The sequence below is a fragment of the Panthera tigris genome, chromosome B4 (genome assembly GCF_018350195.1).
Source record: "Panthera tigris isolate Pti1 chromosome B4, P.tigris_Pti1_mat1.1, whole genome shotgun sequence".
In the NCBI taxonomy this organism is placed as follows: domain Eukaryota; kingdom Metazoa; phylum Chordata; class Mammalia; order Carnivora; family Felidae; genus Panthera; species Panthera tigris.
In genome coordinates, this window is record NC_056666.1 from 28,153,904 (window position 1) to 28,180,000 (window position 26,097).

At 34.8% G+C, this 26,097-nt stretch overlaps 1 protein-coding gene and 1 long non-coding RNA gene across 17 annotated transcripts in view; one reads left to right on the forward strand and one right to left on the reverse strand.

Moving 5' to 3' along the window:
* ZEB1 (zinc finger E-box binding homeobox 1) overlaps nucleotides 1–26,097 on the forward strand; it is a 197,956-nt gene that overhangs the window by 13,350 nt on the left and 158,509 nt on the right. For 4 of the 15 annotated variants that reach the window (XR_006219719.1, XR_006219718.1, XR_006219720.1 and 1 more), the window contains exon 1: nucleotides 13,842–13,945. The exons of 6 other annotated variants lie outside the window; for them this stretch is intronic. The gene's annotated coding sequence lies outside the window, so the exon portion shown is untranslated. Of the gene's footprint in view, nucleotides 1–12,586; nucleotides 12,780–13,305; nucleotides 13,319–13,829; nucleotides 13,946–14,339; nucleotides 14,445–26,097 lie in introns of those variants that run through there. 5 more of the 15 variants (XR_006219714.1, XR_006219722.1, XR_006219721.1 and 2 more) reach the window with 5 other exon arrangements.
* LOC122240258 overlaps nucleotides 18,084–26,097 on the reverse strand; it is an 18,146-nt gene continuing 10,132 nt past the window's right edge. For both annotated transcript variants that reach the window (XR_006219724.1, XR_006219725.1), the window contains exons 2-4: nucleotides 21,159–21,307; nucleotides 18,456–18,537; nucleotides 18,084–18,367 (exon numbers count right to left, since the gene is read on the reverse strand). This is a non-coding gene — a long non-coding RNA (uncharacterized LOC122240258). The remainder of the gene's footprint in view (nucleotides 18,368–18,455; nucleotides 18,538–21,158; nucleotides 21,308–26,097) is intronic.

Below are 26,097 nucleotides of genomic sequence, written 5' to 3' on the forward strand. Positions count from 1 at the left end.
TGGACAGTAATTCATCTCAGATATTTCTTCTTTAAAATGCTTTCCCTTGGGTGATGAGTATTGAGGAGGGCACTTGTTGGGATGAGCGCTGGGTGTTGTGTGTACGCGGTGAACCATGGGAATCTACCCCAGAAACCAAGAGCATACTTTACATACTGTATGTTAGCTAATTTGACAATAAATTATATTTAAAAAAAATAAAATAAAATGCTTTCCCTAATCCCTTTCAGTCCATTCTTCCTAAATTGGTGATTTTTCATTTAAGTTGAAATATTACTTCCTTCACCTTTTTTCCCCAATAAAAGGTAACTTATATACCAAATAAAGCTACTTTCCTCTACCTTGGCATAAATTATTATTATGCCCATTATCTTGGCATAAATGCTTGATCTTTTTTAGCTGCATACTTTACCCTTCATTTTGTTATGGCTAAGGAAAAAAATAGTTCCTTTGAAATTTGATGAGCTGATTGCAGATATATTTATTTAATTATTCATATTTATCTTTTTCTTGTCCTAAAAAATGTATATGTAACTGAAATAGCTCCCATGTAATTATTATTTTTAAGATAGCATTTTTCTGACTTTTCTATTTCTTTGTTATCACCTATTCCTATTCCTCGAAAATCCATCATCATTAACTTGTATCTTATATTTGTTTTTAAGGGACTCACTTTTTTATACTCCATTTAGCTGTGTATCTGCCTTAAACATTCTAGATATTAATGACATAATTCCTTCTGATCTGGTATCTGTAGGTGCATTTATGGAAAGAGCATTGAACTAGGAGATAGAAGTCTTAGATAGAAGTCTTTAATATTAAATCTGCCATTAACTGGCCTATGAAATTGGGAAAATAATTTAATTTATTTGGCCTAAGTTTGTTCATCTGTAAAATGAATATGATGGATTGCTGTGTGCTAGGCAATAAGACTCTAAAGATGAAAAATGCAGTTTCTTACCTTAAAGAGCTTAAAGTATACTAGGTGGGGGGGGGGCAAGAAAACAAACCTTTAGAATATAGTTTGGTATCTGATGTGATATTCTGTTCCATATGCATAGAGGGGATGGCCAAATCTTAAAGGATTCGTGTGGATTATCTTAGTGAAAATGTGGAAAATAATACTCCAGATAGGGAAAACAGTATGTGCAAAAGCATATGACACACATACACATATATTGTCACATGCGAGTCACAGGTTTGGTTGAACTCTCTGGGGTGAGTAGAGAAATGGCTAAACATAAAGCTGAAGAATTAGTTAGGAAGCAAATGGAAAAAAAAACAAAAAACCCAGCTTTATATTGCCATCATTGGATTCTGTCTTGGAAATGTTGAGGACTTGCCAAAGGTCTTGAAGCAGGGGATGACTTGATTATAATTATATAATTCATCTTATTTTCTTTATGTATTAAATTTTAAATGATTAAAAATTCAAGAATATACATGCTTTACTAAAAGTATGAAAAACTGTAGAAGTATAAGCTGATTTGTTTTGCTTTCCTAAGTTTTTGCTTACATATACTATAATGATAATAGACGCACATAGTAATTGCTCTAAAATGGCACTGCCACCACACCGCTTCTACCATTATCATCAGTATCATTGCAAAACTTTACTACAAGCAAAAGTGGCCTTGGTTAGAGTGGGTTCCTATTCTGAACTCTGCACTATTATAAGGAATTATGTTTTCACTTATTTTTCCTTTTTCCAAATCATTAAGTCACAGCTCATAGAGATGTGTTGTATACTTATAGTCCCATGGAATAAGACGGTATTACTGCCATTAAGTATGGCTCTCCATACATGTAAAATCCTTTGAGTTTATTAATAGTAGACAAGTTTCTGGGTTATTTCTGGCACTTAATGGTTCTGTGTAGAGCTCCATCTTATGGAACCTGTTATATGTACTTTGATATCAGTTCTCTGTTACAGATATTTAATAAATACAGTTAGAAAATCTTTGTCATTCTTTTGGCTGGCATGATCTCTGGTAACTGATTGCCTATGATAAAAGAGACTAATAAGTAAGCTGGCTATTATATTGTTTGCATTGAAATAACTAGGCATCGGAGCGCCTGGGTGGCTCAGTCGGTTGGGCAGCCGACTTCAGCTCAGGTCATGATCTTGCGGTCCGTGAGTTCGAGCCCCGCGTCAGGCTCTGTGCTGACAGCTCGGAGCCTGGAGCCTGTTTCAGATTCTGTGTCTCCCTCTCTCTGACCCTCCCCCATACATGCTCTGTCTCTCCGTCTCAAAAATAAATAAAACGTTAAAAAAAAATTAAAAACAAAATAAAAAAAAAATAAAAGAAATAACTAGGCATCTACAAAACTTCAGATTCCAAATAAAATAAAACTTTAGTTACCTGAATATTTCTCCTTGAAAATAACTGTAGGCCTGATACATATTTTTCTTGTTGAACAAAAGCATCCAAGCCTTTTTGGGAGTTACACTATATGTTACAAGATGCACAGATAAAAGACCATGCTTTTTTTTTTAGACCAAGTGCTGCAGAAATACACTTTATCATATTTCGACCTCTCAGTTAATAATTTTTACGTAAAAGTGATGTCTTATTTATATACCAGTTTTCTAAATATTTTACATGTGCCCTAATTTGTATCTTAAGGGGCTTTTGTGTTCTTTATGTTATGTACTAAATGTTTTTAATCAAAACTTTAAAACTTAACCTTACTTTACTAGTATTTATTTGTACTTTATATGCTTAACTTACATATTATGTGTTACAATAATAAAACTTAATGGTCATAAAATGCAATGTAATTTAAATTTCTGCCACATCAAGCTGATTTTTGGGGGCAGGGAGCATCATCCTTTTATTTTCATTATAGATAGATGTGGAGTTTTACTGTACCAACTTCAAAAATGGTTCAGAAAAGTAAGGCAGAGGCAGATTTTGAGTGTCTATTATATTAAGAGTCTAATAAGTGGAGGAAGCAAGGTGTTAGGTATTTTAAGGTTTCATGGTCACACTAACGTCCATCTTGTTCGTGTTCACCTGAGTTGTCTAGAGGTTGGGGATTTCCATCTGCCCTAGTGTATTTGGTTGAGTCGGAAGTCAGGTAACAGTAGTGGTCCTACTTCTGCCATTATGTTCTCTGAGTTTCTGATCACCATAGCCTCACAGATGAGGAAAGTGGTTACTGATGGAAGGTCTGAGATGTAAAGATAAAGAATATAGGAAGTGGTAAATATGGGTAGGTATAGAAAAACACTGTATAAAACCTGGAAGGAGGGTAAAAGTATTAATTAGCTGTAGATTTTGGTAAGCTGTGATTCATGTTAAAATTCTGATACAAGAAATGAAAATCTGGAAATAGTATGTACGTTTTTCAAACCAGTAGAGGAGGAAAATAGAATGAGAAAAAATGAAAAAGAAAGAAAAAAAGGAAGGAAAAGGAGAAAAAAACATAGAAAAAAGACAAGTGAAAAGCACAAAATGAGATTAGTATTAGATGCAAATGTATTAGTAATTCATACATAAAAACTGACAAAGTGCTCCAGTTAACAGAAGCTGATTGCCAGATTGGATAAAATGACAAAATATAGATGCATACTACTTATAAAAAAACATACCATTAAAAAGATATAGAAAACTTGAAAATAGAAAGGATGTAAAAAGATATACTTTACAATAAAGAAAGAGAGGTTGTGTTACATGGTTACATTAATATCATCTAAAGTTGGCTTTGTGGAAAAACTACCCTAGAGAGTAAGGGTCACTAAATAATAGTAAACGGAATGATAATTCTAAATTGGTATGTACCTGATAATATACTTAGAAAATATATTAAGCAAAAAAATAGGACCATAGAAGCAATACGCAAATAATCAGCATTGTGAATTATTTAAAATCATCTTTCTTAGTAAATATTGCAATAAGCAGAGAAAAATAAAAAATATAAACAATTTTAATAACAAGATTTAAAAGCTTGCTGTAATGGACATTTTAGGGAACACTGCATCTCATAATATTTTTAAAAACTTTAAAAGCACGTAAGAGATATTTACAAAAATTGATAACATTCTGGTCAAATACAGCCAGTTTTTACAATTTCAGTGGATTGGCATTATACTTGTTTGTCTGTTTAAAATGACATTAACTGTAAGTTAACACCATAATTTTCTTGTATGTTTGGAAATTGAGATGTATTATTTACAGATAACTCTTGGGTTAAGGAAAAACTTTTAATGTATATTAGAAAAATGTAATTTAACAGTAGTAAAATATTATATATCAGAACTTGTGTGATAAACTAAGCTGATACTTTATGGAAACGTATGACTTTAATGCTTACATTAAAGGAATAAATGCAGAAAAACAACTGTATTCTTAAAAATCAGAGGTGACTAAAAGAATACTCCCCTAATTGAAGCAAAAAGTAAATATAAATTAATGAAATAGAAAATAAAAGTAAATCAGAGAGGAAACAATGAAGCTAAAAATAGATTATTTGAAAGGACTAAAAAAATTTAAAACTTGGCAAGATTAATCAAGGGAGAAGAAATCACAAAGCACTGTCTTGAATGAAAAAGGGGATGTTACTACAGATGTTTCACGAATAGTCATCTTTTTGCTAGTACAGTTGAAAGCTTATATCAGATAGACAAATGCCTAGAAAAACATAGCTCATATTAGCTCAAGAAGGAATAGACAATTGAATAGTCTTATAAAGGAAAAATATTCTCACAAAGAAAAATATTTTTTTAATTTTTTTTAATGTTTATTTTTGAGAGAGAGAGAGAGAGAGAGACAGAGTGCAAGCAGGGGAGGGTCAGAGAGAGTGGGAGATACAGAATTTGAAGTAGGCTCTAGGCTCTAAGCTGTCAGCACAGAGCCTGACACAGAGCTCGAACTCACAAACTGCAAGATCATGACCTGAGCTGAAGTCGGACGCTCAACCAACTAAGCCGCCCAGGCACCCTGAAAAATATTTTTTAATTAAAAATTTTTTTTAATTTATTTATTTTGAGAGAGAGCAAGTGGGGGAGGGGTAGAGAGAGAATCCCAAGCAGGCTCCACACCGCCAGCACAGAGCCTGTTGTGGTGCTCAAACTCATGAACTGTGAGATCATGGCCTGAGCCAAAACCAAGAGTCTGACCCCCAGGCGCCCCAAGAGAAATGCTTTAATAAGGAACTTTATCTTTAATGGCATTGGCATTGCCAGTCAGTGGAAACAGTTCTTTCAATAATTGAGGTAGTTGGTTAATTAAGTGGCAAAAAATGAGTTGGGCCACTATCTCATATTATTTAGAGAAGTTAGTTGAACTGGATTATAGATATGAATCTATAGGTAAGGTAAATATATAGTTACGGTAAAACTAACACTTTCTAAAGATAATAGAGGAGAATGTTTTCATGATTTTGAATAAGATAAAAATGCATAAAACACAGAATGCAAAAGATTGACAAATATAACTTAACCAAAATTAATAATTTATTTTCACCAATAGATACCACAGAGTGGGGATTAATATTTAGTACATATAAACATCTTCCACACAGTAAAATAAAAATAATAACTTAATAGAAAACTGGGTAAAGGAGTTGAATGTGTACTTCATAAAAAAATAAACTCATTTGGCCAATAAACATAAGATAGTGAACCTCATTTGTAATCAGAGAAATGCAAAGTAAAACCACGGTGAAAAGGTTTCATGCCTCCTAGATTTTCAAAAATTCAAGGCCAAATGGTATTGCGGTTCACATGAGTATGGAGCAACTGGAACACTTAGGCAGTTCAGGTGGTAACGTAAGTGGTACACCCAGCAGGAAAAAAGTGGCATTGTTAAATAAAGTTGAAGATGCCCATACACTATGATCCATATCTCTGTTCCTAAATATGTCTTAGAGAAACCTTTATACAGATGATCAAGTGATGTATATAGTTGTTAATATAGCACTGTTCATAATAATAAAACAACACCAAAAACAACTCAAATATCTATCAGTAGTAGGATGAGTAGTGGTATATTCATTCAATGGAATGTTGGACAATTCTGAAAATGAATGAATTCCAGCAACTTGGGTCTGAGATCTCAGGAATATAACATTGGAAAAAATCATAGAAGAGTATACAACATTGTTCCATTAATATAAAATTCAAGAACATCAAAAATGAAATAATAGATTGTTTAAGAATACAAATATAGTACAGCTCTAAAGGAAATTATAAATATAAAATTTAGGGATGAGTGAATAACATGAGTTTGGGGAGGAACACAGAATACATACAAGAGGTAAGAGTAATGATAATAATATTTACTGATAATAATTGAAAATAGTAACTGGAAAATAAAAGGTGAATAATTTGGGGGAGAATGCGGTATTTGCTGTATGTTTCCTAAAGACCTATATTTAACCTCTGTGAATTCTCAAATGTAGTCAATTTCGGGGCTGTTTTTAATACTACTTTTGTATTTAATAGAGCATAATAATTTCTATCCCTGGTTGTGAGATACTCCATGATGTATTAGTTTGTTTCAAGGCATATAGACAATTTTAATTTTTTTACATTTTTCTAAGCACTAAATGTATATGGTTTTGTACCTTCATAGATTTCCTATTTATTGGCCACATTTTAAGAAGTTTGAGAAGAGTATTGCCTTACCTTATATTTTTCTAACTTAAAACATATATGATACCTTTTATTCTTACAATGCATTTGTGGGCATAACATTTTGTTTCAGGATATTACCATTTTGTTTTATTTATCAAACACTTAATAGTGTTTCTATGTCAGTCGCTATTCAAAGCACTTTAAAAATATTAACTCATTTAATCTGCATGAAAACCCTATGAGGAAAATACTGTTTCCTTATAGTATTGGTGCGGAAACTAAGGCACAGAGAGACCTGGTTGTCTCAGGTCACAAATGGAGCTTGTATTCAAATGTAGGCATCCTGACTCCATACTGTGCATTTAACTTCTAAGCCGTAAAAGACAATATGAAGTAGATCTCTAAGGGGAATATGCCATCTTTTTTAATATTCTTTAATAAATAGGATACTGTTTTTAAAGGTTGCTAGTATATTGTCATACAATGATGAAATGATTATGTAATTCCCTTTCTTTTATGCAAGAATGTAAAAAATAATATCCGCAATTGATATATTTTTCAACACCGTTTTAATTTTTACTCTTAAATGAAACTTATGTCCATATATTCATGGGATGAGAAAAGTATATAGGTAAGAGTACCTGTTAGTCTAATTGCAGATATGACCATATACATAAATGATGATAGTGATCTCTCTTTCTTATTCTTAAGGTAAGTTCATGAAGTCATAATTTAAAATCAGAAAGTTTAGGGATGCCCGGGTGGCTGAGTCGATTAAGTGTCAGACTTCGGCTCAGGTCGTGATCTCATAGTTCATGGGGTCGAGCCCCGTGTCAAATTCTGTGCTGACAGCTTAGAACCTGGAGCCTGTTTCAGATTGTGTCCCCGCCTCTCTCTGCCCCTCCCTTGCTTGTGCTCTGTCTCTTTCTCTCTCTCTCTCAAAAATAAACATTAATTTAAAAAAAAAATCAGAAAGTTTAACAGGAGCATGTATTCATTTAGGAAAGCAATGTTCAGGGATGTTGACATGATACTTTTGGAAAATTCCTATAGTAAAATAGACTGCAGGTAGAGAAAATTAGACAATTGTGATTTATGAAGAAGCCCCAGGGGTAAAGAGAGAAGAATCAGACAAATCCTTTAGAGCTATGGCTCTTTACCATTGAGGGTCAGACTTTTTTGAGAATGTGATGTTAGCTTACAGAAATTTCTATATAAATTCAAGGTTTTGTAACTACATGGAAGTCTTTCCATGGGTCAACTCCTATTCCTACTTGGAGCCTTTACTTTAGAGGTTCTTAAGAGAACTCACTCTATATAGCTATATGCTCATGATACATATTGTCTCTAAAAATTTCAGCTTTTTGTGTGTGGCTTTTTGTCAGCTACTTCAGATAGCCTAACTTTCAGTGATGCATGGTTTTATCAGTCAAAACACATGACTGTTACTGATTTTTCCTTTAGAGCTGCAACTCTGTATAATGGCCTAAGTACACTTTCAGAGATTCTTCAAAGAGACAGTATTTCCTACTTAATTTACTTTAGTGGCCTGTTTTTATTTTGTAAGATTAAGCATATATGTAGCATATTTAAAACAGTTATTTACATTTAAATAAAGAAAGCTCTTGCAGTTGAAGAAAGATACTTATTTTTTAAGAACACATATGAATGTACACCAGTTTATAGCTCTTTAGGTAATTTGAGATGCTCACAAAGAATTCTGGGTAATTATAACAATGTTCCATCCACATCTGGTATTTGTTTTGCCCACTTCTCAACCAGGAAGGCTATGTCATATAATATATCATATTTTAAATTATTTTATATTAATCCATCTCAACATAGGGAGTATATTATACCCTATTGCTTCATGAAATACCCTTCAAGATTTTGGGCAATAACCTTCATGAAATGTTTCTCAGAAAGTGAGCAGTATTTCTTGATTATATCTTTTTATTTATTTGTGTGTGTTAATTTAAGGACTAGAGGAATTTGTATTAATTGTTTTTCCTTTAAAATTGGGTCAAATGAGTCCTCTAGTATGGTCACATTATCTAATCTGTGGCTGCAAGTCTCCATGTTGTCACTCCCTTTCTCTACCAAGTACATCCTGCCTTTGGCACACGATACCTTTCCGATATCAGAATACTTAGGAATACATTTTATAAGTTATTAACTTACTCTTTCAGTACACACTTGAACCATTTGGAGGATAAACTATAGCAATTTAAAAAGTCTAGTTTTTGTTGGATGGAGCAGTAGCTAATCTTTGAGACCCAGTGATAACATTTTAGTAATAGCACTTAACAATCAGAAAAGATAAGTAAATCACCTAACTTTTCATTTTCAGTTTTGTATAATTTTACATTTGGTACTTGGTGACTTATTCTTGGCATGCGATAAGCTAGTATAACGTAACAAACATTTAATGATGGCCTACTGTGTTGTAGTCACTGTGCTAATTTCTAGGGATACAGCATTGGATAAAACCGGGGTTCTGCACTTACAGAGCTCAGATATGGATGGAATCACAAAAACAGATACTGTAGTACAGTACAGTCACTGTAATGTAGAGAAGTGGGAAGAATGATCAAAGAAAGCATTAAGGGAAGAGATCATGTCTGAACTACATGTTAAAGGATCAGAGAAAGAGACAGAGAGGGAAAAACGGAGGTGAGGGAAATGCGAATGGGAGCAGAGGACCAACTAGGGGAGGACAAGAGCAAAGGCACATTGGTAAGAAACATGATGACGTATTCTGGAAGTATAAGCATATGTGTGTTGTAGGAGTATAGATAAGGGACAGAGAACAATGCGGGGCGGTGGGGGGGGGCACCTGGGTCGCTCAGTGTTGGAACGGTTGAGCGTCCAACTTCGGCTCAGGTCATGATCTCACGGTTCTTGGGTTCGAGCCCCATATTGGGCTCTGTGCTGACAGCTCAAAGCCCAGAGCCTGCTTTGGATTCTGTGTGTGTGTCTCTCTCTGCACCCCCCCCCCCACTCACGTTCTCTCTCTCCTTCAAAAATAAGTAAACATTAAAAAAAGAATGATTGAGGGGCACCTGGGTGGCTCAGTCGGTTAAGCGTCCGACTTCAGCTCAGGTCACGATCTCATGGTCCATGGGTTCGAGCCCCACGTCAGGCTCTGGGCTGATGGCTCAGAGCCTGGAGCCTGCTTCCAATTCTGTGTCTCCCTCTCTCTCTGCCCCTCCCCCATTCATGCTCTGTCTCTCTCTGTCTCAAAAATAAATAAATAAATAAATAAATAAGTTTAAAAAAAAGTTAAAAAAGAATGATGGGGAGGTATGGAACCAGATTATGGAGGGATTTTTATGCCATGTTTAGGATCTTGAATTTCTGTCTCTTTCTAGGCTTTGGGAAGCCATTGAAGACTTTTAAGCAGGGACCTGATTTGGTTGTAGTTAGGTTTAATAGAATACTCTGGTAGCTGTTGTGAATGATAAAGTTAAGGGGAAAAGATTGGAGGCAGGGAAGGCATTTATGAAATAGTTGGCTAAACAAGAGCTGATGGGGGCTTAAAGTGGGCTGTGTTGATAGAAATGGAGAAAAGGGAACAGATTTCGGACTCCTTACATTTGTTGTTGGTAAATTGTAAATTCATTAGAACTTGGTACTTAGAAATGGCCAATGGGGGAGAAGTAGACAAGTTTAAGTCCAGAGTTCCTAGCTGGGGCAAGTGTATGGATAATGATGATACCAAACAAAGAGAGAATACATGAGTAAGAATCAATTTAGAAGGTTAAGGAGATTAGTGTAGGGTATTTTGAGATGGTATTAAAATATCTAGTGTGGGAGGTCTAACAAGGCAATTGACCTTTTGAATCTAATGCTGTGGGATGTGACTGGGGACTCTGGGATAGAAACCATGGGACCATATATAGGAGAGTAAATGGGCTGAGAAGAAAATAAAAGAAGGCAAAAGACAAGATCTTGGGGAGCATAAAGGTTTCAGAGTCAATCAGAGAGAAAGAAGCCCTACAAAGGAAAGAAGGAGCTAACCAAAAACAGATGAAAGAATCATTGAGCCAGCTTGTGGATCTCAGCCAGCTGAGACTAGAAACTACACACTTTTAACGGAACAACTCAATATAGATGTGATTTGCTTAGATGCCGTCTATAGCCTAAATAAGTGATGGAGATCAGAATGTAGTATTAGTCTAAGACTGAGATTTTACCAGGCTGGTACAGTGAAAAGTTATGAGTTTAGGGAAATTAAGGTGTTGAATTTAGAGCAGTTTAGATGATAAGCTATGACAAATGTTGTATATTACGTGCTATGCATTATTCTTTATAAATATTAACTCATTTAATCCTCGCAACCAGCCTGGTAAAACCTCAGTCCTAGAATGTAAGTTCCATGAAGCCAGGAGGTTTATTTTATAGTCTGTCTGTATTCTCAGTGCCTGTAATACAGAATGGGCTCAAATGCTTGCTGAATAAGCATAAAGAACATTATTATACAGATATGGAAACTGAGTAAGGAGAGGTTAATTAATTAATGCTATTTAGTGGCAGAGGTAGTAGGGAAGGACATGAGTCTAGGAGAGGGGGCTGGTCAAAAACCTGAGGGATTCTAGGACTGAAGCACTCTATGGGGTATAGTAGAAATGAAGGCAGGGAGATATAGAAGAGGAAGTCTTGTCAGAGAGTTCCATGTTGGCGTTTACAGTTTGTTGAGTTGGAGATTGTTCTGGGTGACGACAAAGGGTCAGGTCTTAGGAATAGAGTTGAGTAGAAAATGTTCATTGTTGAAGTTCTGTGGGTGTATTTGTAGATGTTGAAAGATTCTAAGAATACAATAGAGTTTGGGTAGAAAGGAAGATTATGATACAGTCTTTAATAAATAAAGAGGTGTTACATGGAGATGTGTAGATGAGGAACAATAGTGGAATAGATGAATGTCATTTGGATAATCTTATTGGAAAACTTTGAAAGTACTCAGAATATAAATACAAATGTTTAAAATTTTGCCTGGTATTGCAGCCACACTTAAGATTGAATTCTCTGTGTTACATTTGTCCTCTACAAAAACTTCCACGCTTTTCTTAATAGAGTAGTAGAGCTAAATTTTTTAATTCATAGCAGCACGGCTTCACCGCTTTTTGTTTGGTAGCTGTTGAGTACACATCCCAAAGATGATAAAAACAAAATTCACTTGCTCTTCTAAATCTTCTGCACTGCCCAGTGCATTGTCATTTGTTCCCAGTTCTCTTGCTGACCCTTTTACCCTCCCCCGCCGCCAAGTCTCTTTTTGAATGCTTTTGTTTCTCTTCAGAGCTTTCTTTCTACATTACATTGTGGCAGAGAAAAAAGTAAAATTTATTTTAGCACTAAATTATGGTTAACATTTTAAGTTGAACATTTTCAGAATGTTTGAATCAATGTTTGAACAATCAATTCTGTTTCATTTTAAAAAGATTATTCAATCTCCTATTTCATTTACTTTAAAAGGCTCTAATTTTTTTTCATATATTCTGATAGCATTGTAATTCCTGTCCTTGAGTATTTTCCTTCAGAAAAACATAAAACCCCAGTATATAAGAGTGTGTTAAACCAAAAATTTAATTACTTATATTAAAGCATAGACTTGGAATTAAAGAATTTTTCATTTTGCCATTGTATAGTTGTACCTGCTGATCTTTTTGTGGGTATATGTATGTGTCTTTCCCACAAATAAGTATCACCCTCTGAAGAGCTGTTAGGAAATTCACAGTTAATCAAATATCTTATAAAGTATGTTTGTACAATGAAGAGGTTGGAAGAGATGATTTCCAAGGTGCCTTTTAGAGCGGATATACTATGTTTTGTGGTTCTCCATGCTTTGCCCACTTCAGATCTTAGTAAGCAGCCACCGAAATACTGCTACATGACCTTTGACACAGAACCCATGAATGCATCAAGTATGATTTCACTTTCACCTCCTTCTTTCTAAATGCTTGTCAAATCAGATGTGTGTTTAGATCTTTTTGTTGAATGTGTCTTGAGGAGGAGAACAAAGCTTGGGGTCAACCTGGCATAATCCCGTTTATCTTTTTCTGTTATAGAGATTTGTTGGGGGCTGGGGTGACAGTCCTTTCTGAGAAGGTGTGAATGGAGGTGGACTTGCCGTCTGCTTCATACTTTCCCTGCAGCCTCACTGGGCCCTATTGATTTCCGTACATTAATAAAAGCAGATTAGGTGGGTTCCTGGTTGGTACTTCTGGTTCCCATTTGATCCAAGTACCCTGTTATAGGCACATTAACTGACAAATTAAATCAAGGCACTGTATTTGGAAATATCGCACTTTTCCGTTATCAGTAAATAAGAGTAGATTGTCTCATAGTAGTTAATATCATACAAGGTTTTTCATGTGTTCAAGTATGTGTATAGTATGTATTAATTATGCTTTTCTGTATAAATTTTGTCAACTCTAAAATAGAAAATGTGTACGTAAATATACTTAAGTAAATATTTAGTATTAAGTTAGTATTTCAGTTTTACAGTAATGAAAATTGAAAATTTGCAGATCTTATTCTTTTTAACTTTCTCAGGTTCTGATAATCTGTTTGAAAATTAAGAAAATGCTTAAGTTCACATGACTTTTAGTAGCAGAAGCTACTAAATCTTACTGGTTATAATTGATTAGGAGCCGTGAACAGTCATTAATTGTTAAAATATGAGAAGGTTGTAGGGAATCATATGACAAAAGAACCAGTTACCTTTACAGTTTGTTCTCTGTACCTCAGGCACTTTGTTTCAGAAGAAAAGCTCCATTCAGCGCCTGGCGTGAAAAGACCCTTACCGCCTTTTAGATGAGGATTGTAGGAAATTTCTTGCTAACTTGGACATTTAGGCTTTTTCAGGGTTATTTGGAACATACTGAGCTGGAGTTATGGAATGGTTGAAAACTTAACTAATTTTTTTTTTTGGTTGTTTTACTGAATCAGTGCTTAGTGATTATATGGTCTTTTAACAGATTTAATAAAGAAATATAGAAACTTAAATTAATGAGAAGTATTACAGGAGGTGATGTCCAATAATTTTAATATTGTGGAACATAGAAAATCAAAGTATTTAAAGATCTGTCTAGACTTTACTCGAAGATAGAAGATTTTTCTACCAAAAGAAAGTGTTTGGATTTTAATAATTTGGTGGGGGGAGAAGTGAGTTGTGGAGGTGGTTAAGCCAAGATTAACCAGTAACATGTTAAATATACAAATCCACAAGCATTTCACTAAACGATTTAGGCATTTTTGTTGACTGGTCTTTTCATTTACAGGGCTTTGAAGTCACTCCATTTATCTATAAATTCATTTAGCTGAAGATTAAAGCAGACATTGTGATATATGAAAACAGTTTTGGAGGTTTGTATTATATAATGTAATAAGTTCCATTAAGGCTGTTTAAAATAGAAACATTAATTTTACCCTTGAGAATTGTTTCAGTTACAGTAAAGTAGACTGATAACCTAAAATTAATTTTTTCTCGGAGTTTGTCACATTCTTTAGCTAATATGGTGAATATAGACCCAGTGTGCTACAGGTTGTCCAGCTATACAAAACTACTTTCCAGAAGCCTTGATGTTTCCCAAAAATGTATAAAGACAAAACAAAACAAAATCTTAACACCTTATATGGGAGAGAAACCCTATTATGGGTAATGGTATTTATCTTGACTAAGCAGAAGACCTTAGTGACTAGTAGCCTACAAGGAGAGTGATCAAAGGTTTTTAGCAGAGACAACCTTATTCGTTTATAGGAATCATCATGTTACCAGGGAAATCAACTTCTCTAGATCTTCAGGAGGTTTTTGAAAATGCTGGGAAAGCCCAGAAAACTTTTCTGTGCAGGCTGTCGCAGAAAGGTGAGAATGTTTTCTTTTACTCCAAGTGCCTTACCACTTTTGAAAAGGATTTGAAAAAGACTGAGAGAAATGAAATACAGATTTTTAAATTGGAAAGGGAGTTAAAGAAACCCATTTGGTCTGGTCATTTTATAGAAGGAACTGAGAAGCTCAGAAAGTTACATGATTTGGTGTAGTTCACAGAGCTAGTTAGAGGTGGAAGGTACAATTTCCTTACTGGGTTTAGTTGTTTAAAAGTGGGAACAGTCATTGTTAAAATGTGAGGAGGTTACAGGGGACTATATGACAGAACTACTAGTTAACTTTACAGTTTGTTCACTCTTCCTCAGCCACTTTATTTCAGAAGAAACACTGTTCAGTGACTTGTGTGAGAGACTCTGACCTTCCTACAAATAGGAATTATGGGAAATTTCTTGCCAACGTGGGTGTTTCAGCTACTTCAGGTTATTTTTAGGAACCAGACAATTTTTCAGAATCCTAGTTAGGGAGACTAAATAGCAAGAGAGTATAAGAGAGTTGTTGATATATGGAAACCTTAGACCCAAAATAAAGATAGAATGATGTGAGTTTCTTACTTAAAATGTGACTGAAACAGTGCCTTTTAAGATGTTTTAGCATTTGTCCTTAATAATCTATCTTAAATTAAATGGGTTTGAGGATAACTATTTCTTTTGGCAAAAAGTAAACATATAAGTGGAACTTCCACATATCCATTTTCCTTTTTCTCTTTTTGAGATAGATAAGGCATTTGAATGTTTTTATCTAATATGTCTTGATAAATCAAGAACAGAGCACTTACTGAAGAAAGTAGTGAAACAGTAACTAAAACAGAACAAAATCCTGTTAGAAAAAAAATAAACATTTTTTACTGTCTAGCTGATTATAAAAAGAAGCTTTTACAAGCTTAATAACTTTTGTCAACATTCACATAAGTCCCATTTGTGTCCTGTTTCTGCCACATGTCATGCATGTTCAGTAATGTCAATTGTCAGGTCTTCTTTCACTATAGGTTACAGAATAAATAAGTGTGTTATCAGACTTTTGAGTCTTAAATAATATTAATATCCTTTGCACTTTTTTTTCTGCACTGTCTGGTTGATGATAGATGCACAGAATGGTTTTCTGTCCTCAGACTCTGCGTCTTCTAGTTCAGCCCCAAACTTGGGGTTAAGATTAGGCAAGATTTACACATTTTTAAGAGTGAGATGTTTGAAAGGCTTCTATTGAAGATCACTGGAAGCTTTGATAAAGGATATTTAGTGGTTAATAGAGGACTTTAAAAATACTACTCAAATCACTTGGAAGATAATCATTCCAATTCTCCTAAGTAAAATGAAGTTCAGCTTTAAGGAGGGTCTTGAGGTTTTATTTAGGTTCTAGGAAATTTATTTTCAGTCTAGAGTGATTATCAGTGCAGGTTTTTGTTCCCTATAAAGTTCTGGAGAAAGAAAATGAATTGTGCAATGCCAATTAGAAAAACAAGGCAGCTGGGGGTGTCTGGGTGGCTCAGTCGGTTAAGCATCCGACTTCGGCTCAGGTCATCATCTCGTGGTTCATGAGTTCGAGCCCCACATCGGGCTCTGTGCCGACAACTCAGAGCTTGGAGCCTGCTTCAGAATCTGTGACTCCCCCTTCTCTCTGTCCCCTCCCCAGCTCATGCTCTGTCTCTGTCTCTCAAAAAATAAATAAACGTTAAAAAATTTTTTTTTAAAAATAAGGCAGCTGTATCTATTGGAGATCATTTTCTCTCCCTTATAATCTCTTCTTTAAAATAAAATTCCTCTCTTATTTTTGTCAGTCTTAATGTAATATAATGAATGTCACTCAATGAAGAACTAAGGATTTGAGAACATTTGTTTTGCGTACATTCATAAGTTTTTTAAGTTGTCTCCCTCTGCACATACACAGCACCACTTAACATAAGAAAGTTCCTTTTATAACACTACTGTAAAATTTTAATAAACATTTCCAGTTGCTCCATTATAGTTCTTTTAGTAGATATACCACCTCCTCTTATTATTGGCTACATATGTTCTTAAATGTTTTTCTGATTATAAATACCCAACAAGAATATTTGTATATAAAGCTTATCTGACAGTTTATCCCAAGATAGAATCCCAGGAGTGGAATTATTGGGCAAACCCTGTTAAGCCTCACAGTACATATTGCTAAAGTGCTTTCCAAAAGGCCTTACGCATTTTATACTCTTCAGTATGAATTCCAGGATCCTTTTGGGAGGCTGGTGAAGACATGGAGCAGAGAGCACCAGATGGTGTCTGAAAACACGGTTTCTAATCTGTGCTGTGCCACAAACTAATTATGGGTATCTGGATTAATAACAGCACTTGTGTGGACCTCAGTTTCCTCACCAGAAATCTAGATGGATTTTAAGTACTCTCCCAGCTCTGATTCTCATTGGCGGGGGGGGGGGGGGGGGGGGGGGGGGGGAGGGGGGGAAGGGGGCTTAAACAAGGATCAGTGCTTCTGTCTTATCAGATGATTTGTCTGAAAGGAAAGCAGAAGCAGGGAGAATCAGAGGCACCTGGACCACGGAGGGAGCTAGACCAAATGGACAAGATATTAGGCTTACTATTTGGGTATTTTATCTGAAAATACTAGTCCAGTCAAATTATAGACACTTCTGTTGAGACATAGCGATTTTCAAACAACTTTAAATAGAGAATGAAAGTATAAGGATTTGTGTGTAACTTTTCAAAAGAAGTTGCATTCTGTGTGGGGGTTACAGGTTACAAGTGCCTCAGTCAAAGCCAAAAAGGGAGAGCAGTGAAGATTCAAACATTCACACAAAAGGCAAAGTGTTTTCATATTTCTAGAGTAAATTATTTTGTGATGAGAAAGGGGGCAAAAATTCTGCATCATCTCAAATATGTAAAGAGAAGGTGATGGGCATATATTAAACCTGATTATTTCTCTTTTCAGGAAACAAGTACCTTATCTCTGCCTTTATTCAAAGGCTTAATCTCTATTAATAATTTAGGCAACCAAACATCATTAATGGTTGTGAGGGAAATATGACTCTAACTCGGCTATGCTTATCAAGAACCAGATGACCTTCTAGAGATTTCTGTAAAACATCGCGATGACATTATCACCAGTGGAGAAAGGTTTTCTTGAGCCAGTTTAAGATACTTAATTATTAAGCAGACACAAATAATAGTAGTAGTAAAAAGGTTGATAAATGAGCATTTTTGCAATTGGGTTTCTAAATTAAGAGTAACAAAAAAATAGGGACGCCTGTGTGACTCAGCCTGTTAAGCATCTGACTTCGGCTCAGGTCATGATCGTGGTTCTTGAGTTTGAGCCCCTCATCAGGCTCTGTGCTGACAACTCAGGGCCTGGAGCCCGCTTCAGATTCTGTGTCTCCCTCTCTCTCTGCCCCTCCCCCGCTCATGCTCTGTCTCTCTCAAAGATAAATAATTTTTAAAAAATAACAAAAAAATAGTTTGTTAATTCCTAATATCCTCTGATGAAAGTTATTAGCTGATTGTTTTGGTCTTTTAAAAATTGACACTTCTTGTCTGATTTATAAAACTTATAAGTTAGAACTATAAATTACTCTGTAAAAATATAATTTACAAAGTTAAAAATGTTTGCAAGTAGAAAAAAAATCAAGCTTGGTAAGTAGTGATAGTTTTTAAACTTTATTACTCTTTGAGTTCACTTATTTAGAGTTCCCTGATAGATTGTTAGAGTTGGAAATAGTGAGTTCATTGCTTGACTGAATAAATAATTCATATGGCACAAAAGCGGCTTTTTCTTCCTCCCCAGTCCCTTTCTCCTCCATTATATTCACTTTCTCTCTTTTAAAAGGATCCTTTACAGCCAAAGAGTAACTTTGTGTGAATGTGCAAGGGCTTGGGCATTGCTGCAACCTTAATGTTCACTGAATATCTGAGGTCAACCTAAGAAAACGAATAAATCTGTTTTAAATGTGTATTCTCCAGTAGCAACTGAAAAGATATGTAGTAGTTATAAATCATTAGACCTTACCCTTATGGTAAAGTTGCCTTGGGAGTTCCTTTTAGCAAAATACATTTTTCCTTTTGGATATAGTATTTTCCATAGTGTCTGCCTGAAAATAAAATTGAGTTTTAAAATTGAGTAAATCATTGAATTTCTTCCAGTTTTTCAGAAATCTTTTTAAGTAGATGAAATGACAAAGTTAGTTTGGTAAAACATGAGAGTTGTTTTTATTCTTTATGTGATATTTTAGAATTCTTTATTTTGTAAGAATTATAAGATTATATTAAATATGTGAAATTCCATTTTTCTACCTTTTATTATAGCAGCAAAGTAGGAATTATGCCAGGTTATTTTCTCTCTGCTGTTTAAATCATAAGAGACTCCGTTTTATTGGATCACAGCAATTGTCTATCTAAGTAATCTCCTTATCAATGACACCACTGGAGATGATGGTTATCTTTCATAAATCAACTATATTCTTAGTTTTTGTAATAAATTAGCATCTGCTATCCCTAAGAGTATCTAAAAGAATTTTTTTTAATTTGTGTGCACTCAGCATATTTCATGGTATAACAGTACTTTCATATAATAGATGTTTAATGTAAGACAGTAGACTGTAATCCAGACTCTGCCAACTGGAAATATTTATGAATATTTGCTATTTTGCTCCTTCTGTGGTGTGTTGCTATTTTAATTCTTCTTTGAAGAATTTTCTGAATAAGATAGAATGTTTAGTATGATCCAGTGCTGTGTATTTTATTGTATACTATTCATATGATGGTAGTCTATAATACATAGGCTAAGAAATTTAATCTGGATTATCTATTTTGATCTAACCAAACTCTGCCTTGTTACCTATTTGTCTTTCTTTTTTGAACTTAAAGTGATGCCTTCTTATTTTCTTATTTTAAGACTTAGTGATTTGTCAGTATTAACTTTATCCATAAAAAGTCCTTGTCATTTTATGACACATTGTGATTTTAAGCACTGAACCCTACTGGTTTTTTTATTTACACTAAGTGTAACCTTTCTTTTTTTTTAAAGTTTATTTATTTTGAGAGAGCGAGAAAGTGGGCATGGGAGGGGCAGAGAGAGAGAGAGGGAGAGAGAGAATCCCAAGAAGGCTCTGCACTCTCTGTGTGGAGCCCAGTGTGGGGCTCGAACTCACAAACCCTGAGATCATGACCTGAGCTGAAATCAAGAGTCAGACACTTAACTGACTGAGCCGCCTGGGTGCCCAAACCCTTAGTAATTCTTAAAGCTTAGGCTTTATTATGTTTTTTCACAATTCTATTTCAGTCACAGAAACCAAGTATATTCTGGTTTTTATTGGCCATTTAAGTGCTGACACTGGTATTGTTGAAATACATTTCTAAGGGAAATAGTGTTTTACTTATCAGGTGCTTCATAACAAACCACTCTAAGGTTTAGTGGCTTAAACAACAGTAATTTACTATTTCTCATCATTTTAAGGGTTGACTGGGTGAATCTTCTGCCTTGTGTGGCTTTCCTTGTAGTGCTAGGAAGGCAGGGCAGACTCAAACGGCCTGCTCACATGACTGGCAATGGATGCAGGTTGCTGGCCCCTGGCCCTTAGTTCTCGGTAAGGGTGCCTCTCTGTGATGTTAATTGGGCTCCCTCACGTCAGGATAGCCAGATTCCAAGAAAAAATGTTCCAAAAGGCAAAGGCAGAAGCTGTAGCTCTTTGAAGGCCCAGATTCATGAGTGACCCAGAATCACTGTGCCCATTCTGTTGGTCAAAGCAGATCACAAGACCAGCCCATATCAAGAGGAGGGCAAATTGGTTTTATTTCTTGGCACAGGAAATCACACTATAAAAGAGAAAATGGGATGGGACATACTGTTGTAGCCAACTTTGGAAACTCCAACTGTATTGGATATTTTTCTGAATTTAGCTGTTGGCCATTACCACGTTTCACAAACTGGTATATTCAAGCACATGAGGGTTTGTATGCTGACTTTATAATAGAGTCACTTAACGGCTATTATTTACTGTTTTCTCAACTCACATAGTAATGTTAACATCACAGGAAAATTTACCAGTTAAATGAGATGATTTGGAAGTACACAGCATAGCGCTGGAAATTCAGTTACTCTTACCACACCTTTCCCCATGACCTTCATGTTTAAATAATGTATATATTTGTGATGATAGTACTTAAAGTATAATTTTAGTGATGAGTCATAATTTATCTAAAGTCTTATCAGCCTTATCAAGGTTTATTGATGGTTCCACTTTGAGTAAAGTTTATAACAGCCACATAATTTATAGGTCTTCTAATCTAAGCATCTGTTTCATGCAAAATTCTTTATAAACTGTTCTATATGGGCTGTTTACAATGTAATGAACTGCTGATCAGTAGAAATGTTTAAAGAAGTTTGCTGTTCTTATTTGCCATAGCTCTACATTCTATTCTACCTTATATTATGCAGGGAAGTCTTGTGACTTTTCCTAAGTGGTCTTTCTGGGTCATCTTCCAGAATTTATTTACAATCTAATATATAAGTCCTTTGCCATAGGGACTAACAAACTGAATCAGAGAAAGAAGTCTGAAGAGATATATAATTTTCCAGTGGTCCTTTATAAGGAGGGCGTAGAGTTACTATACTTCCTTTGCTTAAGGAGCATGGTACTGATAGGCAAAAATTTGATTCTGTTTGAGTTACGTATTGTTTGTTTTAGTCTCAGTAGTCACCAGTACCACCAACCTGTCATATTGTCAGTACATGGTTTTGGTCACCAGGTAAGCAAGTCCTAGAAAACCGGTACTACTTGTATAAAATAAGTGAAAGCCGGTGTCCTATTTCACGCTTGAAGATCACATTGAAGAGGATATTGATTTGGCTTTAAACAATATCTGGAAAGACACAAATAAAATATCACATTAAATATAACAGACAATTGAAAGAATGGAGAAAGACATAAGGAAGAATTTTAATGATTACCTATTAGAACAGGGTTCCCAGGGGAATATTTTAAATAATTAGACATATGACAGTGTTCTGGGTTATGTGGGACATGCTAAAAGTGAGAACAGAGTGAAAGAAGTGGAGTCTGTTTCGGCAAGTCTGTCTACTAAAAGGGGAATATTTCATTTCCTCTAAAAAATTAATGACATTAGAATCTTGTTTCATCTTATTTTTATGCATAGATTTTATAGGTAATTTTTGGGAGAAGCTTTTATTAAGTTTTATGTAAAGCATTATTTTTTTGTACACAGCACACAATGGGCACCTATTTGTATGGCACATAATTTGCAGAACATATTCATGCATATTACTATATTTTATTCAAATAAATCAGCAATTGTAAGAGACATCCTTTGATTTAATGACATTTTCCTCTCTTTTTGGAAAAAATGAGACACTTTTCTTGTGGGAGGAAGGAACATTCTATCTGAGGATTATTCTGAATTACTTTTAGCCACAAGCATTGCAGCCACATGCTACTCTTGACCTCTAACACCTTTAGAATTGATAGCATACTTAAATTTATGGCTTGGTTTCCATTTCCTATTTAATTAAACTTGTAGCTTTTTTTTTTTTACTAATTATATTACATATTATTAGAAGTTAAGTAATTTCTCTTGAAAGTCATCCAGAAGATCTTGATGTTAGGTTAAAACTCCACTGTATATGGTTCTATCTGCAGATAACAGAGGTGACAAAAGGTATATTCTTGGTCATGTCTAAGTTCTTACTTGGGTAGGCAGTGACAAGGTATTATAACGTGTAATGACTGGCAGGTTTTTCTGATATTTACTCTAAGACTCCTCTTGATTTGAAAAATATTAAGGTGAAAAAGTGTACTAGACTATTTCATTTTCTCCCCCTCCCAACAACTACATAAGGAAGACAGATCAGGTGTTCAATAGTGTTATTAAGGTATAGAATCCAAGTGTTTGAGACCTAAAGTCACACAGTAAGTAGTAGATACGGGACTAATAACCAGGTCTTCAAGACCTCCAGATAAGTGTATTATCTACTGTACTGTGCTGCCTTCTCAACAATAATTTAGTTATGGATTAACTTCAATTTTAAGAGATCCATTATTCAACAAATATTTATTAAATGCTAGTATTGTATGCCTGGAATTACATTAAATTATATTGCAAGACATTAAATAAAACAATTAAGATCTGTGTTCTCATGAAACCAAAAACTTTGGAAAAAACAAATTAAATAATTACAACTAAGATGAACAGAGAGAATTTACAGGGTGATACTAGAGTACGTAATAGGCAAACCTAACTGCCTGGCATGGTGAGGTAGTATTAATGGGCAAATCAGGCAAGGACAAGAGAAGTAACTTTTAGGCTTAGTTGGGAAGAACCAGCATGAGTCAGAGAGCATTGCAGGTAGCAGAAATAGTGTCTGCAAAAGCAAAAGAATGGAAAGGATTCCAGTATTATCTGAGCATTGAGAAGAAGGAGAAATAAAGATGGAGAGGAATGTAGGAAACAGATGATATGATCTTAGCCTGTATCCTAAAGGATATTGGGAAGCCTTGGAAAGGTTTTAAGTAGAGGTGTAACGTGATTAAATTTTCATTTGAAAAACATGAATCTGACTGCAGTGAATATAGAAGCCTATTGTTACAAGCTGTTTGTGTACATGAAGTTGGAGATGATGGATACAGCAGTTGAGTTGGAGAGAAGGTGATAGACTTGAAATTTTTGAGGTAGACAAAGCCTAGGGATTTGACAGAAATACAAACCCAGTATTATTGTTATTCCATGCATAGGATGTGTGCAAAATACTCTCCAAAATCCCTTCAATAACTTGTGCTTGAATGTTAGGAAGTAACTATATTATATAATTTAGAAAGCATTATTCCTTAAGTAATTTGTGAATTGAGCTAATTCCTATTGCTTTATTCCATTAAATAGCGTAGGGAGAATTTAGTTTCAAAAGAGAATTTGTCATTCTAATTTATATGGTAAAGCATATAAGTAATTTTATGTACACATGTAGTGCATGTTACCTTGTTCATACCACTCTTTAGTCAGTATCAGACTTGAAAGTTGACTGAATATTTAGGATTCTCCTATTATTGATTGATTGGTTGAAACTTAGAAATTTAAACCATTTTGTTTCAAGGAACATTCTATTAAGAAACACTTTTTTCTTTATTATTATAAGTTTTTGCTGGATCATTGGTTCCAGAAACGGGCTCCTAGTTAAATTAGAAGACTCAAGAGGAGAAAATTTTGGAAGCCTGCTTCCCTGAATACCTTATGAACTGCTTTATTTTCTTGGCCAACAGTATCTTTTGTGTACTTAGGGGTGTTATTATCTGCTGTATTAGGAGAAGCAAGTCAAATAATAAGGACTTCTGACTGTGAAGAATTAGGCCATTTAGGGACATATATGGAGACTGGACTTGTAGAAAGTTTATGCTTATCTTAGTGGGGAGAGGGACAGCCAGTATTCTATTTTCACTTGATTGTGGCCATGTAAGAATTAATGCTGATTGTTGCCAAGTTTTTTAGTTTTTCAAAAGGATCCTAAAATACACATCTTTATGTGAATTAGTTGGTAACTAATTCAGCTGTTTTAAAAATACTCTGTGACTACTGTGCAAAATATGCCTGTGAAATATATTTGGCCCAAACATCTCTGTTTTATACCTTCTGCTTTATAGAGGTCTTCTATATGTAGGTAAAAGATCAAAATTATTTCTAGGCAAAGGAAATGTCAAAATTAGGAAGGAAAGAAAAAGAAGAAAAGAGGAAATGAGATATTATTTATAAGAAGTACAAAACTAATTATCTAGATGATATTTTTAGTTTAAACTAAGTTCAAAGAAAAATTCACTGTCCCCAAAATAATTTTATAAGTTTCAGAGCATATTTCTAGCAAATTCAATGCTCTGAATATGCATGACTGGGAACTCAGAGTGGGATGGGAGTGTATAGGGTACAGGGAACCAATCAAATGTAGATGAAAGTCTAATGGTTCTGTCTTAAACAGTTAGGAGTAAAGTACAGCAAAAACAAGAGACCTGTGATATCAGAGAAATCACACTATAGCAATCTGAGTAGATCAGGGACTCATTGCAGTACTGTATTAAAAGCATAATTTGACTTTTGTATTAATGATCAAGAAGAGGCTCGATTGTTTTTTACACTCTGATATTTTGAATATTGCCTTCCAATAACATATATAATATACAATTATTGTAGGCAATTAAGAAAATACAGAAAAATAATATATAACATTATTCTTTAAAAGCCAGGAATAGGTAAAAATAGGTTTTATAATTTTCTGAAAGTATTGAGAACTTGGCACCTATCGGCTTTCTAAAAGCTAATTCATTTCCAGATTCATCTGATTTTTGACTTAAAAGGATATTAACTCATAAGAAAGCACCAGAAGTGTGTTATTGCAGCAGACATACATTGTTAGGCCAGTGGCTCAGTGATTTCTTAAAGGATTCAGTTTGGCTTTCTGTTCTACTTTTTCTACACAGTATTGGTTTATCCCAGTGTTGTAGTTACAGAATGGCTACCAGTAGCAGTCAGGATTATATGTTTCTTTCAGATCCAAAGAAGATAACTTCACTTTCAAAGACATTATAGCTTTTTTTCTTTCTCTTAAGCAGTTACCCTTTACCTTCACCCCTGCTTGCTTCTCATTGACCTAAATTTGTCTAATTCTAAAACACCTAAACTAATCATTGGCAAGGGAGAAGGGACTTACCATAATAATGGATTAGACTAATTGTGGGCTAGACTGGAGGCTCAGGGTCTGTCCGCTTCCCCTGAGGTCCACGGGTCTACTGGGGGAGACTTGGATACTGAATCAAATCATGGATCATTAGGAAGGAAGCAGTGGATAAACACTCAGTACTGTCGCTACAGGTGCATTAAGGAGCATGTGCTGTCTGAACTTTTTGCTTACAGGAAGCACCAGCAGCTTTCCCTGTCACTCCCAGGAAGTATGAGGTGGTGTCTGGTGGGTCTGTTCTCTGTCTCCTGTTCCAGCACCCTTGTTAGCAGCACTTTGATAGCTACTGAGGAATTTTTTTCCAAAAATTTTCTCGACACTTAATAGACAACTCTGTAGAATGAACTGTGTGGGCCATGAATGGAACAAACTTAAGTTTATATAAATAGTTTCTTAAATAAGCTTTACTTTGAAAAGTGTATATTCTCCTTCTGCTCTTCAGAAGATTTTTGTACCATGATCTCGGTAATAGTTTCATCCTTATTATATGGTTATAAAGGTGAAATATAACTCATGGGATTACTTACAAAGCAAAAATACTTACAGTTTTAAAAATCTCTGTATAGAAAATGCTAATTGTATATTTTTAAGCACCCATCATTTGGACTAAAATATTTAATCAACTTAAACCATTTCTTTCAGTTTTCAGATTTTTAGATATTAGCCAAATATTGAGTATCTGGGTCACACTGTCATTACAAACAAATCTAGGCCAAAATGGTTTATGCTTCTCAGTTGCCAGCTTAGTTCCTCCGTTTCCCTTTCAACTAAACTTTACTTGTTTTTGCGGAGTACTGTGTTCTTTGTATGGAACTGATCCTCTTTTGTCTTTTTTCCCCCTAAATCAGGGTAACAGAGCACATAAATAACTATGCTTTTGGCTGCTATGTTTCAGAATTGTTCCTGTACAAAGGGTCAC